Raw genomic sequence first — 17,120 nt, forward strand, 5'->3', positions numbered from 1 at the left:
AGCCTGGCTCAGGTGCCAGATCTACTGCCATTCCCAAAATGCACCCAGTCTCAGGAACCACCACGTGCCTCAGTTTCCCCACTGCGAAAAGCAGCTAAATACCTCTCGAGGCAACACCAGTGAAAAGAGTGCCCTGGCAGAAGGGCCAAGCCCCTGTGTCCTACCTGCCACATGCACTCATTGCTCAGGGCTTTGGCGTTTTCAAAGCGCTCAGGCCCCAGCCTCAAGGAACCGGTGTGGCCTGATCCTGCGTCCTGGACCAGCACAGCCAGCTCTGCCAGACCCAGAGCAACTGCAGAGCTCGTGTCTTCCTCTCTTCTGCCATGCACCTGAGCAGTCACCTGCGACAGAGAGGAAATGACACCGTTATTGATAAATGCAGGGACTCCTCGCTGCTGACTTCAGCTCACCGTGAACGTCCCTCACCGGCACTCCCACCTCCCCCGCTTCTCTCCGCGCTCCGGTCATTCCCCTTTTTCTGTGATTTGCAATAGTCACCGTTTGCTTGCATGAAAACCTGATTCCCTGAGGCCGCAGCTGACAGCTTCCACCGCTTGGGGTATGGTTTTATTTAGCCATTACAGCTACATCCTGAATGTGGCCATAAAGCACATTTATCCTTTATGACTGAACTTGGTGCCAAATTAGTCTCAGTTTACAGCTCGTGCTCTGTACTCAGTGTTTACCGTGGGCTTTGCCATGCCTGCGCCTACGCTAGCTGCTGCCTGTAACTGGGAAATGCAGGGGAGTGAGAGAGAACAACTGGGGAGAGCAGCCCAGGCGCGGGGGCTGAGTTCCCCTCGTGCGGACCGGCTTCACTCGGGAGCACCGCGGCATTGCCGCAGGCACCCTCCTGCTCCCACACTGCCTGTGCCAAACCGGCGCCGGCTCTCCTGGTCGGGCATCACCAGCGCCTGGGCCGAGCAGGGGACCATGCCATGCCACTGCCCAGGAGCAGCAGCATCCCCACGGTGCCACAGCTGGTCCTGCTGCCGTGGGGCAAAGTCCGAGGGGTTACCGGCGGGCAGCTTGGCTCCCGCAGCCAGCACCGCGTCAGCAGCCCCGGGAAGCCTTTCTCAGGAGAGATTAGGGAGGTATCCAGAGAAAAGTGCACCTGTTGGACGGGAGCCCATGTCCAGACCTACAGGCAAACGCTGGTGAACACAAGTCAAGCCTTTCGAATGTCAACTGCAATTGCCAGCTTGTTGTACTAAAAACACACCTTAAGCACAGGATAAAAAAGGAAAAAATTTCTAGGCACAGCCATGAAAAACTAACAACTTTCATAAATCAGGCTGCAAGGTTTTTGCTCTTTAGAGAACAAGGCCTCAAGCTCAGGTCCAAACCCTCCTCTCCAAGGACAGTTCCATCTTTCCAAAGCAAAACCAATTGCAACTCAAAGCCATCTGCATCCAATCGCTGCTCACTCAGGCAGATCCATCCTTGTCACCGAGCACGGAAATTCAATATATGGGAAGAACTTGCAAAAAAAAAAAAAAAAAAAATTCTGTTTATTTTCATAGAAGTACGCTTGGCCTAAACCCTTTACTCTTGTAAAGAGAGTCAGTAACTGCTGCTTCTTTTTTTACCCTCTTTTAATTACGTTTCTAAACTAAATGAAAACCAAGAGGAAGGCTGTGGGGCACTATCACAGCATCTTTGGTGAGATGCACACTAGCCAAAGGTGCAATTCCAAAACAAGACACTGCAGCAATGAATTATAATTAAAATACAGTTTTACCAATTTTTCTCAGAGTCCGGACAGGTTTTCCCCAACTTCCCCAATATGAAAATATCCTATTTTTTCCTAGCCAAACAACCTTTCTAAGCAAGAGCTTGAAAAGGGCATCCATAAGGAAGGCAGACCATGCCCTTACCACGTCTGCCCATATCAACACTCTGAAGACGGGAAAACGCATACAGGCAACTCAGGTTTCCCCATCCAGGTTCCTCCACACGCCAGGCATAATCCAGCAGGAGGAAGAAGAGGAATTTAGGAACAGCAGCTTTTGCAGGGTGCTTTTTGCAGAGAACAAACAAATAAATGGCACAGCTAGAAACGCATTAACGGGGGTGGGTCACAACCCCCAGCTGAGCAAGGCTGGGGGCTGCCAAGTGGGGAGCAAAGATGCTACGGTCCTGCCTCCCAGTCCAGGAACTGGGAAACGTTCCCGTATACAGGGCGACGTCAGCCACTGTCGCGGTCAACGTGGCCCAGGTAAAGACAGAGGGAGGGAGGGAGGGATGGAGGCGTCACCCGGCTGAGCAGAGCGGCGCGATGGGCAGAGCCGGACCCCGAAGGAAGCCAGCAGGAAGCCTGCTTGCACAGGCTTGGGTCCTCTCTGCTCCCAGGCTCCTTTCTAGATGGTTTCCTTCCATTATGAAATTTTGTTATGGAAAAAAGGATGGTGACAAAGTAGCAGGAAGGGAAAAGCAACACAACTGTCTCGCAGGCTCTGAAACATTGCAGATGCCTTTCTGCCCGAAGGAAAAGGCCGGTGCACGGACCCTGTGCTTCAGCACTAGCTCCAAGCAACATCTTGCAGGAAAAACATCACCCTCTGCTCACGTCCGCATTGCCGTGCTGGGTAACTCCAGCTCATTCACCATCTCAGGTTTTAACTTTCTGTGCGTACCGCGTAGTTTATATTGTGTTAAGCCCATCTAGACAGCAAGTAATTTCCTCGTACTTAACAGCCCTTCTGTTCCTCCCTGACATCCGCCACACGCTGCTAAGCCTGGCCGATTAACACTGTCTCCACCAAAGAGCAGAGAAAGGCCCCCATGGCTCTTAAACGCCATCCGCTCCTCCAGCCTGCCCAGGCAATTAGTCCTATCGGCTCCGGGTCTGTGTTTCTATAACATACCTTCTCCCCTCTTAATGCTTGTTACACACGTTAATTTATTATGTGCACATGCTATGGATACCAGAGCGCACACTGCGGCTTCATGGATCATCCTGCTCCCCCATTGCTCTGAACCCTTCAAAGCCTTCTCTTCTCCTTCCACAGTGAACTGCAGGTTTTAACCTTCACTTTTTTTTAGATCAGTAAAATACTCTTTCTGGTTCCACCTCATTGCTCCTTTCCCCTCCTCCTGCTGGCCGCATCCTGAGGGCCCCAGTGCCCGGTGCTGCCCGCCGCAGGCTCCCGCGCCCCATGGCTCCAGCCCCACTGCCCGCCTCTCCCAGCACACATCCCCCTGCGACCAACGCAATTACACCCCCACAAAGGAGTTAAAATCCAGGATGGAGAGTTGTTCCTGCCCCACTTCAGTGCCTGAACATCATCCAAAAGCAATTAGGCAGCACACAATAACGTCGTCGGCAGAAGTGAGGTTCTGCACAGAGAAATGATGCGACAGCAGCAGCACTGTCCGCCCCTGCCCCCTCTGGGATTTTCACCCAAAGCCATTTCCATTCATAAGCAAAAATTCAATTTTCTTTCCCCAAGCTGCCAGCACTGAACCCCAAGCCCAGGCTCCCCCCGCCTGGCAGACAGGGGTCTGCTGCCGCACAGGTCCTGCCGCCTGGCACCGTCCCCCCCACAGTCCTCGTCCCACCCCAGGGGCACAGGTACCCCGAGCAGCCCTGCTCAAATCAGGCCGGCTTGACAACAAGAAAACCGAGCTTTCTTGCAGTGCTTTTCAGGGACAGAGGCGATCCAGCAGCCCGCACAAGAGTGTTGCTCAGATTTAATTAAGCCTGTTTAGAAACTCTTGCTGTCTCGCTGGTGCCATTTCCATGCATCCAGCAGCCCCAGGCAAAGCTGGTAGTTATCTACGGGGCCAACACAAACTGTCACTGGGACGCAACCCTTTAACTCTGACAAATCTGCAAATAAATAAGTGTCAAAAGGAAGAAGAAAAGAAGAAAGCGAGGGACCCAGAGGAAGGAATCTGCACGGGGAACAACTCCATCTGGGCTTGGCATTGGCGTGTGCTCACCACATCACTGCTAAAAGGGACGATGGGTTCTGGCCAGCAGCAAAGCTGCTGGCTCCAGCCCCACAGGGATTAGGCCAGTTAAAATGCCAAGGACTGCAGGCAATTCTCAGCTGAAACAGGGGCCACACAGCTTGCTGCGAGGGGTTCCTGAAAAAATAAAATAGGTGGGCTCTTCCCTGTCCTGGTCAGGCTGGGCAGGGTCCCAAGCGGTGCTGCCAGCAGTGAGGAGCCAGAGGGGCTGGACCAGCATCACCTCTGGTTTCTGCCCTGGGAAGGCATTGCTTCCTGCCTGCGCTTTATTTATCTCACAAGTTTATTTTCTATATGATTTGTCCTGAAATATGTCAGTATGTGACTTTCTAGGCTTTCCTCTCCCACTGGGGTAAATCTGACATATGTGGGATGACATGGAAGGTTGAATCAGCCATCGCCGCTATTATTGTGCTCTGGCTTCTGCCAGCTCTCCCAAGGCTTTATGGGGTTTGGGGTTTTTTGTTTGTTTGTTTGTTGGCTTTTTTCCCTTTTTTTTTTTTTTTTTTTTTAAACGGAACTGGTGCTTTTAACACTTACTATCTTCAGTCTTTTCAAAAATTAGAAATGAAAAATACCTCTGCTCAAATCTACTTTTCCACGTTTGCATGAAAATAAAAGAATTGCTCAGGATGCCCTGGGTGATTGCTGGGGTATGCCGATGAAGCAGTGACCATGGGTCCTGTTCTGCGGGGTGTAACCATGCTCACCAGCCTCGCCAGGACCTTAATTCTGTGCGTTTTGGGACAGAGCATTTACACACACAGCTTAGTCCAGAAAGAGGCGTTTTTCTACCCACCAGCTGGTTTTGCCTGTGTTCTGCAGTGCCTTTGTAGGACATTTCAGAGGAAGCATGAGCCAGCGTTTAGCATCCTAGTTCAGGGCTTTGGAGAAAAGCCCATCTGTGACCCACCCCAGAGGTTCAGCATAACCGTGGGACAGACTCCGATGTTGTAAACTGGAGATGTTTTCCTCTCCCTGTCACAGGGAGGGATAAGGACAAAACACTGGTGCTGAAACACTTCCACAGTGCAGAAGTCCCACAGTGCAAGTTAAGGTCATTGCCTGCCATCGTTCCACCTCCCGGGGGGGCACAGTCTGCTGCCAGCTCAGCTGCAGCGGTGGGCAGTGACCACAGCTACCCGGGTGCCAGGGGACGCTGCCCGGCACAGTGCCGGCCCCTCGGCCTGCCGCTGCTGCCCTGCCCGTCTCTGGGCCATCGCCTGCCTGGGGGGTGACGGCAGGGTGCTCAGCCCTGGCTGGAGCAGTGCTGAGCCACCATCACCGCCGCAACCATCCCCCAACCCAAGGATCAAGAATGAGAATTAAAAGAAAAAAAAAAAAACCTCTTTGAAATCAGTTTTAAGTAAACAAAAAATTGATCTCACAAGCTTCAGTAACCACAAGCATAAATTTGGGTTTGGCTGGATTCTGTGTTTTGCTTGGGTTCTTCTGCATCCCATATGAAGCCTATTTTAAGATGATTTGCTTGAGCAGCTCAGCACATCACCAGGGCTAACACGCACTCCACAGTCACCTAGGAGCCACTGCTGTCCCCGTGGCCACCAGCTCCCCCAGCGCGGTGAGAGGCAGAGCTGGCCTGAAGTGCAAACAAAATCCCTTATTCCTTGGGCTCCCTGTACCACAGGTGAGCTCTGGCACGAGCTAGTTTGGTATGCCCAGGAAATGAAAAGTGGGGAAAGGTAAAAGCATGCCCTTTCCAGGAAAAAAAAAAAAAAAAAAAAGAAAAAAGAAAAGAGAAAAGGGAAAAAAAGGGAAGGAAAAAAAGTAACTCTATGCCCTCATTTGATTCCAGCGAATGGCACAGTATTCAGTCAGTTGACTGGAGGAAGTCTTGGGTCACACCAGGAAAAATGCCCTGCTTATGAGCATTAGACCCGTTCCTTTTTGTCTCTGCACCAAGCAGCGGTCACTCTTCATCCCTCACACAGAGCAAAGACATTCAAAGAGCCCAAAACTGCGTCAGGGAGATAGGGAGCTGCAGTTTTGACCTGGCTCATGTTTGAAATGGGGCTCAGCACCCAGCAAGCTGTGGATCTAAACCTCTCCAAGGCTCAAGGAAGGGGAGGATTGTCCAGCCAGAGAACTTACTGTTAACAAATAACAAAAATAAAATAACAGAATGCCAAGTCATTCTCACTTGTTGGGTAATTGCCCCCAGATCAGGCATCTGCATCTTCAGCAGGCGTAAAAGCACAAAGAAGAAGGGAAATAGAGGGTTTCTGGTGTCTGTTTGGAGATTGGTCTGGGCAGCTGGAAGAACATTAAGACGTAGCCTAAATTTCAGAGATAAAAAGGAAAAAAAGAGAAAAAAAACTAACTACAGAAACAGGATGACTTGCTTGTCTCCCTAACATTCACAGAAGGCTGTCAACAACACAACCGAACAAACGGATAAAAGGAAAAACACCAGTCACTGCCCACGCGTGTGCTGAGGCTGGCTGTCCCCCCATGCTGTCCCCAGGAGCTCTGTCCCTCCCTGCAAGGGCACCTGGCCATCGCTTTGGAAGGCAAGGAGAGAGGAAACTGCAGAGGAGGAAAGCAAGCAGACAAATTGCTAAATGAAAAGGCAACGGAGATGCTGGAGCAAACGCTGCGCGAGGCCAGGGCACAGCAGCAGCCGGGAATCCCAGAGCTTCGGCTCGCGGCTGTTTGTACAACAGAAGAAGTCAGGTTTATGCAATGCTTCCTGAGCATTTCCACATTCAATTTTTCAGCCCTCCAGGCAAGATTCCTGCCAAATCACAGGCCATGGTTGACACGTGAATATCACAAAAGCAGAAAAAAAAATGCACAAAGAGCTATCGTTTCTAGCAAAGAATTTCTTGTTTCCACTTGGAGAAGCTCTGGAGGTTATTTGCAGCCTTTAAACTAAGGAGCGACCAATGGCACAGGCAGTGGAGGAGGACAGCAGCAGCTGCCAAGTAATGATACTTTACACTTACAGATGCTTTTATCCCTGTTTCTCTGAGCACTTCACAGGAGATAGCAGGGTGTTATTATCACTCGCTATTTATGTGGAAGCTGAGGCATAGTTCATGGAGTGAAATATTTTGGTCTTTCTTAAGACTCAGTACTCCGGAGGCTTATTTGGGAAGGGGGGTACAAGATGAATTGCCCTTCTTCAGCTGCGCTCTCTGCTGTAGGCTCAACGGGGGAAAGCAGGCTGCCTGGCGATTCCCGGCGGGATGCACGGAGGCTGGGGCTGTGGAAAGGCAGATCACACCCCTACCTTTGCACAGACTCCCTCCCCGAAAACACTCCCGTCTAGAATTGCACAGGGAGGTTAAAAGGAAGGAGAGGAGAGCACAGGGAGGTTCTCATTTGTTATCAGATTTTGCAGATGTTTAAGGCTACTTTAGTTAAAGTCTTTTACATTTTGAAGAAACTTAAATATAAAGCCTTATGCAAAGCAAAATTAAATCCTTAATGATGCCTGTAGTACAGATAAGTAAGAAAATACCCATGGAAATCCCTACTGATGCCTGCAGTATGGATAAGTAAGAAAATACCCATTGCTTTGACTTCTTATTTCTGAACAGTAAAACCTTTCAGGGACAGCCTAGTGAGCCGCAATTATTTAACGCTGTGGATCTGCACATGGGCTTCCATGTGAATCCATTCACCTACACTCAATGCCTGCTGACTTCGGCTATCCTTACACATAGCAAAGGATGTAATTACACCAGCTTACACACAGCTCCCCAGATTCCTGCCTCCAGACGCTGCTGCTTCTGGTGCTCATTTGTACCACCAAGAACAATTAGCAATACCTGGACAAGGAAAATTACACTTTTGAGAGACCTGAAATAATCTCATGCTAGTAAATGCCACGCTTCCAGAGGAAACGCATGTTCAAGTGCAAACTGCCAAGCCCCTTCCCCATCCATACTCCGGACAGTACATCCAGGAGACGGCTGTATTTGCACGTCACAAGTTCTCTAACGTCCCTTCACCTCATCAGGGGATGGATGGGACGTAAGAGCTGGGGTCCTTCTTGCCCCAGCTCTTCCTCATAACTGCACGCTTGCACTCAGCCGGTCACTTCTCCTGACACTGGAGATGTTCTCGGCTATACCGAGCGTGCCACTTGGCTTTATCCACAGCTGAACAAGGCTGGCAGGGGTCCCTGGATGCCTGTCCTTGCCCCAAGACAGGCAGTTGTGGCAGCCTGTCACCTCCCAGGGGCAAGGGGACAGAGGCACAGCTCACCGAGATGTCTGCACATTCACATCGCTCTGCCTGTGTGAGCTCAGCTGCACCGGGAGGAAAACCAGAGCGTGGCAGAGCCCTGCCTGACAAGTGTTAGAAAAATTACAAAGCTGCCCAGAAAAATATCTAACTACTGCACTTTTCCGAGAGATAAGGGCCCGGGGGCAGTGTTCCTTGGCCAGGAGGATGAGTGCTTGTGGCTTCCAGCCAGACCAAAAGGAGGGACCCACTGAAAGCCTGGCCACTGAAACCTCCTCTGTTTCACCAGCCCTGTCATTGGGTCCAGTAACAGATATTGCCTTCCCCTACTAACCTCGGCACTCACATACTCCAAACATACTCGTATAGTCAAAATGTACTCCTTCTCTCCCTGCTGGCAAAGCATCCCACTGCTGGCACTGCTGGAGCAGGGAGGCAGAGTAATTAGCTCATCCCTAGGAGAGAGGAGGTCGAGGTTTGCTGGGATCAGGACCACGGCGGCGAGGGGAGCAGCACCACTGTGCACTGAGCTTTGGGGGTGTGAGAGCGATGCTGAGGACATTGGATCGAGCCCGCTGCAGAAACATGGGTCCAGCACAGAGCACAGAACAGTGCAGACTGCTATGAAATAAAAGTATTAATTACATTTGTTGGGGCTGACACATCACTGATGTGGCTTAAGGCCATATACAGCTGTGGCTTTACCTACCCTGAAAAAAATTACCAAACCAAATTCATGCCCATAAAACACTGACAGCTCATCCCCAAGTATTTATCGTTTGAAGAATGGCTGTTGTTATCATTCAAAACTAGGGTGCTCTAAGGTAAAAAAAAAAAACAAAAAAACAAAAAAAACACCCAACTCTAACTGGCATGATTGTAGGTTGGCTTGCTTTATTCATTCACCATGAATGAATTATTCAGTTTTCCAGAATCCCAACGCAGAAACCCTTCGCACTGCCTACGCGGAGATGTACGGTACGTGCCTTTAGTGGTTTAGCAGCTGTGCATCCTGTCTGTCCTTCGTGACAACCAGGAGCCCAACTGCACCACAGTTAGAGCGCTTTGAGTACATCTGCACTTCTGTATAAACTTAAATATAAATATATATGTATGTTTGTCATACATTCAGGAAGGCTGATTTTTCAAAATCTTACAGGGCTTGGAACAAGCAACAATTGTAATCAGGAAGTCAGCAGAGTGCGGTATCTCCCATCTTTTTATGGAATAAAAGGCCCGTTTCTATCATTACAGGGATATATCTGATATTAAACTCAAGATACCTGAATATAGGAAAAAAATGAGGATTCTATGTAGAAAATTTCATATTGTTGCTGGCAGATATGATTTGGGGGAAGATTTTCACATTTCAACACAGAAAGAAAAAGTATTTCTAACTGCAGCTGTGTAAAATGATCTGGAATTTCTGTGAATTTCTGAGAAAAACAATCTGCCTGAACTGCTGAAGCACGTAGAGAGGAGCAAGTGGAGATGCCAGGGCCACGACAGCACTTCACTTACCCAAAGGATGGATCTAGCACGTGTGCGTACATCACCTTTCACAAATCCTGGATCTCTTACCCACACAACAGCAATTCAAACCCCTTGCATTCTTTGCGCATCCCTGGATGGAGAGAATAATGCAAATTAGCCATTAGCCAAGATTATTAGGCATTAGCAAGATTCTGCACCTTGCTGCTGGAGCATAAAACCTGCCATCGTCAGCGGTTTGTCTGAGGAGGCCTGGGGATGGCCCAGGGAGGTTTCATAAGATGGGCGATAAGGGATTATACCTAGATGCTTAATTTTTTAATGAATTTTTATGCTTTTACCTTTTTTATTCAAAACTGATAGATCTTAATCTCTCTACCAGCAGCATTTGTACTGCTGTGGAGGAGTGGCATCTCCACCGGCAGATGCAATGGCACACAAGAAGCAAACGCTCGTCCCTGGGGCTTGCCTTTCCCTGTTCCCCAAGCAAAGTCCATGCAGCAGCCTGCGAATGACTTACTCGACAGCGCACAGTAGCCTTAACCACCTGCTGCAAATGGAAAATGAAAATGCCAAGGAGAAAAGGCAAATTTTATTGCGTCTGGAGAACTGTGGCTCCGTGAAGCAGAAGTATTTAAATAGACAAGAACCTTTTGTCCAGGAAACTGAGCACTAATAATAACATTTTGGCTTCCTGCAAAGAAGGCTTCTTCCCCAGCTGCTTTCCACAGTCTCTGCCTCCTCCCATCCTCCTGGCACTGCCCCAGACATCGTCACCCCCCTCTCAGGCTACAAAACACCCCACGATTTTCCAGGCTGCCTTCATTCCATTCTCCAGCTTTCCCTCCTCCACCAAACATTCAGATTTTCTATTTGATGCCCTGTTCTCTTTTCTCCTCTGGGCTGTCTTGGCAAACACACACAAAAAAAGAAAGCCTCTCCTCTCCAGCTCTGGTGCTCACTGCCACAGCACTCCCCAGTCCCCCCCATCCTTACTGGGAGAGCCTGGTCCCGCTCATACAGACATCCCACTCGGAGGACATGGGGCCAGGTGCCAGCACAGGCTCATCCCAGAGTCTCCACCAGCATCTTTTCCCAAATGCCTGGAGCTTCCCAAAGCTCAGGAGGGAGTTTTAGCAGGGACAAAGGAGGACACAACTCGACATCTCTTCTCCCCATCAACTTTCCAAACTTTGGCCAAAGTATGGAGATGTTCCAGCTATCCAGACAGCTGCAAATTATTTATTTATTTATTCATTTTGTATGGGCAAGCTTCCCAAGTCAACCCTAAAAAAAAAGCCCACCCCAGGACACCAGCCCAATATGTGGGTGTCAAGATTCACTGCTGTGGGAGCAGACAGGCACTTTCTGTAGCCGGGTACCTCATCAAGGGAAGACAGGAAATTTCCTGGAGCAAAGACAATGCCCTAATTTGTTCCTGCCAGCGCAGAACAATGCACTCGAGGAGCCAGCAGCCACGGGCCGTGAGAACAAAATAGGTGGTCCCCATCCGGCCCCGCTGGAGTCCCTGTCACCACAGCTGGCGTTACACACCGCCGGCAGCGGCGGCCTCGGGAGCCGAGGGCTGAGCGAGTTGGAGAGCGGGCTGGGGGCTCCTGCCGCAACCATCCCCAGCGCAGCCCCAGGGGAAGGGACGAGCCGGCTGCTGTCCTCGTGGACGGGGCACAGCCCCTCAGAGGGGGAAAATAAACTGAAAAAAAAGAGACTGAGTGGCCAGAAACACAAGCTTTTGGAAATCAAGTATTACCTCGAGGAAATGTAGGGCTGAGTGAGTTGTATCTAGCATGGAAATGAGCTGGGTTAAAGCAGGGAGTTTGCGGCTGCTCGGAGATCGCAGCTGAAATCCTTCAATATCCTGCCGCTGTCGGGGGGACCAGAGGGTCTCAGCAGGATCACATCTTCATAAGGTGACAAATTGGAATACCAATGTGCTTGGTGACAAGAGGAATAGAAAAATAAGTAAAAATAAAGGGGTTTAAGGAAAACATATCTTGTTTCCACCCTAAAGAAGCTGAAGAGGCAGGACAATTTTTACCCATAGCTCAACATATTTACTGGAATGAATTTAAGAACAAAAAATACCATTCAATCAAGACTAAAGTGTCCTGACATTGTTGGTGCAAAATCTTCGCTGGTTCTACTAAAGCAAATTGGATTTAATGTTGTTTTGATCTCTTGACTTCAATAGGGCCCCGATCCTGCTCTGCATCCTAAAGTCAGCTTTACAAGCAGAAGATGGGTTCGGGGTCAGGAATGCCTGCAAGACATGTCCATGTGCTACAGGCATAATATTAATGAAAATGTATAAATTAGGGTTCATATTTCCCTGCACAAAACCTAAAGAAATTGGATCCCAAGTGGCAGTTTAATTAAATAGTAGCTTGACACAACTTGGAATATTATAAAAACCCCAGAAAGTAATATATAATTAGAATCTACAAAGCACCATTTAGACTGATGATTCAAAGTATTCTATTGATTTGAAATACATTGTCCAAATGCATTTTACATATGTATGTATGTAATACTTCTTAGTTTAATAAATATGTGGAGAAAACATGGAAAAGTGTATCTGCTTTTAGAAACAAATGGCTAAATCACTGATCCATTCATTTGCATGAGAAAAGTGAAGCAAAGGCTTCACTCCTTTTATTTTATTTTATTCCTATGCAAGTAATGATTTAGAAAATGTACATTATCATCAACACTATAATCACAGTCCCGAGTCTATAATCCCACGAAGGAAGCCTGCACTGCACATAAACTAAGTCTACTGGGGGCTGTTGAAGCTTAAGTTCCTTAAGTATTATTTTTAAGTTCCTCTCCATCAAGGATATTATGAGTAATAAGAGTAGCTGCAATTGTGGCTTTTTAGAAAGTGTTCTTCCCAGCTTGTTCTAGAAAGGCTATTTTAAAGGTTGCATTGCTGAGCTTGTGGCGTGGTGCCTTGGCTAGCTGGTATAAAGTAAGTGCATTTTAGTTGGCATCTGGTTGAGACTATATTTTCATTTGTAAAAATTGAAAAATTCTTGGAAGAACTCCACAGCCTACAAAAAATGTTCTTCTTGAAAACTAGTTACGAGTTAATGATAATTCCACTTTGGGCAGGAAGGAAGGGTTTAGGCTGGACGTCCCCGAGTGAGTCGGGAGGATGTTAACCACAGCCCTGCTCCCCTGCTCAGGTCCAGTTCACAGCCCAAGCTCCTGCTGAACAGGACAAAACACCCCATTTCCAGGAGATATATTAAACATATTCCACAGAAGCAAATTACTTTTATAAGCACTAAGTAATTCTGAATATGTGAAAACTTTCTGAATGGAGTTCAAATCCAGCTTTTCCTTTGATACATCCCTAGAAGGAACTTCAAATATTAAATCCTGAGAAATGCAGACGAAACCACGTAAAAGCCGTAGACATCCTAAATACGTACAATGGGATCCCTTATGCCGAAGATACAGTGAAACATTCATAGACATTACAGTAAAACTCAAATTCTGATTTATTCCTGCATTTAGCTACAGCTGGGTTACAATTCTGGTTAGAGTGTCCATTTGCCTAAAATAAATATTTTTAACGACCTTAATGAGCTTTGGAGTGATCCTGTGTTGGGAAAAAAACAGGTCATTATTTGGAAGGACCTGCTGTAGCTTCCACATGAGAAACAGGCTGCGGCACTAGAAATAACCAAAATGGAGCTGTAAAAGTACAGAGGCAGATATATGACCTCTTCTCTCGCACAGAAGAAAAAAACTGCTGTGCTATTCATTTATTTTCAATAAAATGTCCAGATTTAAGACTGCTAACGTGAATTAGCATAGGTATGGGCAGGCATAGGTTTTTGTAGCTCCGTAGCTGTACTGGGACTTATGTACCATATAGAAATATACAAAGAGCCCAGGGCTTGTGAGAGAGAAAGAGTCACAGCCAAGCAAACCTGGAGAACAGACTGGTACAGCATCTTACCCAGCTCCGAGCCCTGCACGTCCCCGGGGCTGGTTTGCAGGCGCACCCTGGCAGCGGTATGGGTCGGACCCAGCTGGCTCCGCTCACCAGCTCTGCCCTCTGCAAATCAGGGTACCTGGGAGATCACCACCTTGGAAGAAGGGAATGAAAATGAGATATACGTGTCCTGTTAATTCCTTTGTCAATAGTCTATATAATCTGGGATGTGGTGCACACAAAAAAAGCAGCCGCCCCTTCTCCCCTGCAGAGCTCCAGCAGCAGTGCTCTGCACCACTTTCCCTACTCATAAATGTTTCATGGCACTTCTGAAAAACAGACGGCCGCTTTTTAGCAGTCTATGAAACAACATTGTAAACAGCTCAGCTATTCTTCCCTCTGGTCTTGGTAGAGTCAAGAACAATGTGCATTCAGGGCCAAAAACCCTCAGCCTTGGTCATCCCAACCTGGGGATGCTGAGCGTTGCCTTCCCAACCCGCTGCCCCTGGGGGCATCTCCCACCACCGCCAGGGAGAGACGATGGGGCTGGATGGAGGGACACATTATAAGATGAGCAAGGCAGGAGAGAGGGCTTAAAGTGAGCAAAAATGCTGAAGCCCGGCTGATACAGATTGCAGGATTTAACCCTGGAGCCGGTGAGCACGCTGGGCTGGATGCGCCTGCCTGAAAAACAAAAAAATCCAATAAAATGGGCAGATGGTCCTGAAGACACGGGGGGAAGGGGGCTGGAAACAAGGAAACCAGATATTAAAAAATGTAAATGAGAGGGAAATTATAAAAAGCATAAAGCTTCTGTCCCTGAGGGAACAGCTGTGTATGCTAATCCCTCCTGGGCTGCTCCTTTTGGATCTCCCTTCCTTCCTTCCTCCGTCCCTCTCTAATAGCTCCCTTGTTCCTGCTGGACAAAACCGGCCCTTTGTGGCTGCTCTCAGAACAACATTAAAAACAGGAATAGGGAAATTGTAAACAGGAGGCTTTTGGCCTACAGGCCAAGGCACACACCGGCCTCTGAGGTCTACTTCATGCTAAGCAAAGAAACAGATCTTTGTTGCTAAAGGGATTAGGGCTGCGGGATTTCTGAGGCTCGGCGGAGGCATTCAGCTGGCCTGAAGTGGGGGCTTTGTAAAGAGATACCTCCATTATGGACCCGCCAGCGGAAATCGCTCGCGCTCTTTATGCAATCTGGGTAATGCGATATTGTTGGGCGGCTGAAGGGCTCTGGTGAAGCAGGGCCCTATCTACTCAATGGCAAATTCTTTTGCTGCTAAATAGATGGTGCTGTAATTACCTTTACCGACTGGGGGGGGGGGGGGGGGGGGGGGAAACCATTCATCTTTAACCCTTAGGTGCTTTCATAAGAGCAATCGCAGCGAGATACTGCGGGGTTTGCAAAGAGACTGCGGTCCCGATGGGCTTCCAGTTGCGTTTCCACCACCTGAGACAATTTTATCTCAAATTCCTCATTAAGCAAATAAGTGCATGCCATAAAATATCCGTTGCCTGTATTACTCCAGGGCTCCCTAAGCCCACCTTTGCTCTGCGCCCTGCACAGGGTGCCAATAACCCATCCTTCACACCCCAGCACAGCCCTCAACCAAAACCTTCCACCACACCATGTCTTCCAGCGCCACTGCTGCACTGTGCAGGGCTAATGCTGCAAAACCCTCCGTGGGGTTTGTTGTTGGGGGATTTGGTTGGAGGGTGGGCTTTTTTTCTTTTTTGTTATAGAAATAATCAACTAACTCCTTTCTGATGAACAATAACCTACATTCAGGTTTTCATTAAGATTATTCCTCAGTTACACACAGCCCACACCACCTATATGTAAGTATTATGGATTTTTCCATGGTTAACTTCTAATTAAATTCCCCAGCTGAGCATAAGAGCCATGAGAAGAAAGGCATGCACACACACAGCAGCTTACCGCAAGCCCCTGCGCTTCCAGTGCAGCAGGCGGTGGAAATCTCTCCTGGAAAGCAGGCGGCACCGAGCCTGCCCGCAGCCGAACCGTCTCCATCGGCACAAACACGTGCTGCCTTCACGTTTGTACGGCATGGGACATTCGGAGATGGGTGTCTACGCTTCTCTCGGTGATAACTAATAATTACTCATTCTTTTCCCACAAAATTGAGAGCATCTGCAACCAGGAAGATGGCTCTGCTCTGGAAAAAGCATAGACTTTAGTTGCAACATTTAGAGAAGAAAACAAATATGAAATCATTCACATCAAGGGCCATTAGGCATGAGATCCTGCTCGGGTCGTGCAAGTATTTTCATTCACCTGCTGCTGGCTGTGCATCTCTGCCCCTTCACCCCTCTGCCGCCCACTGCTCCGGCAGCGCTGTGGGGACATCCCCGGGGGCCGAGCAGGGAGAAGACAGGCAAGAGCTGCTTTTGATGCCACCATTCTAAGCTATTCCAATTTTTCAATGACACAAACCAGTCATATTTGAATGAAGTTCATTAGAACCCATTAATTTGAAGTTTACAGGTTAGACACACATACAAGGCCAGTCGCAGCATTACACCAGCGTTCACTGTGGTTGTTGAAGGAGCTCAGCAGCACACTGTTCCGCATTTTGAAGAGCTATTTGGCCTGATAATTAAAAAAAAAAAAATAGCACACAGGTTTTTTTTTTATTTATTTTTTTTCAGGCACTGTCTAAATCTCAGCCTTCTACCTTTTTGGCTCTAGTTTCAGACTCGCTTCCCAGGAAAATGTTTGTAAAAATAATTTGCTATAATTAGAAAAATGATTCATTGAAAATTCATTACTGGAACGCTGTCCTGCAAGTCAGAGTTAGGTAGGCTCCAAGACACTTTTCTCCGTGACGTGTTACTGGTAAACTGACAACCAAAATGATGCTTATGTTTGTTTTACAAGAACTTTTTTTTGAGTGCCACCTCCCAGAATCAAATGATTATGTGAGGTTTGTTACATCTACTAAAAATTATTGATTCTAGCCCCTGTGCCTGGTGAGAGTCCCGACTCCCAACAAGAATGGGAATAACAAGAACTGGATATATATGAGTTTGATAGGATTTCATGCAATATCTGCTCAGATGTGGCAGTACTGCTGACAACTATTGCTGTGCCTGCTTCTAGGAGTCTCAGTATTTGGCCACCAGAAACATCAGGCTGCATCCTGTGCTGTGTGACACACTTCACCCCTCGGAAGAGGGACTGTCACTGCAAGGACAAAGTAAATTTGGATGATGTGACCAAGCCCAAACGATGCCTGAGTTTTAGGCGTTCCAGTGCTCCAAGCGAGGAGCTCTGTTATCCTACGCTCTCCCCAGGGTCAGTGCAAAGGCTCCCCACAACTCAAAACCAGCAATTCCAGCCAGGGATGAGCTCTCCCTTCACCATCCCTCTCTCCATCCCTCTGCACCAGTGCAGAACCCTTCGGATACAGCATCCCACCACCCCCAGCACTGATGCAGCACCCTACTGCTCTAC

The 17,120-nt window shown here is 48.3% G+C and overlaps 1 long non-coding RNA gene across 1 annotated transcript; it reads right to left on the reverse strand.

The window, feature by feature from the left end:
- Positions 1 to 66: 66 nt before the first annotated feature.
- Positions 67 to 15,815, reverse strand: LOC148056156 (uncharacterized). The gene is made up of 5 exons (XR_015703987.1): positions 15,585 to 15,815; positions 13,664 to 13,793; positions 11,447 to 11,630; positions 9,709 to 9,811; positions 67 to 341 (listed from the first exon to the last, which is right to left on the reverse strand). It is a non-coding gene; the product is annotated as an uncharacterized LOC148056156 (long non-coding RNA).
- Positions 15,816 to 17,120: the final 1,305 nt, after the last annotated feature.

Source organism: Nipponia nippon, unplaced genomic scaffold (assembly GCF_047370975.1).
Source record: "Nipponia nippon isolate SJK-2023a ecotype South Korea unplaced genomic scaffold, ASM4737097v1 scaffold_17, whole genome shotgun sequence".
NCBI lineage: Eukaryota > Metazoa > Chordata > Aves > Pelecaniformes > Threskiornithidae > Nipponia > Nipponia nippon.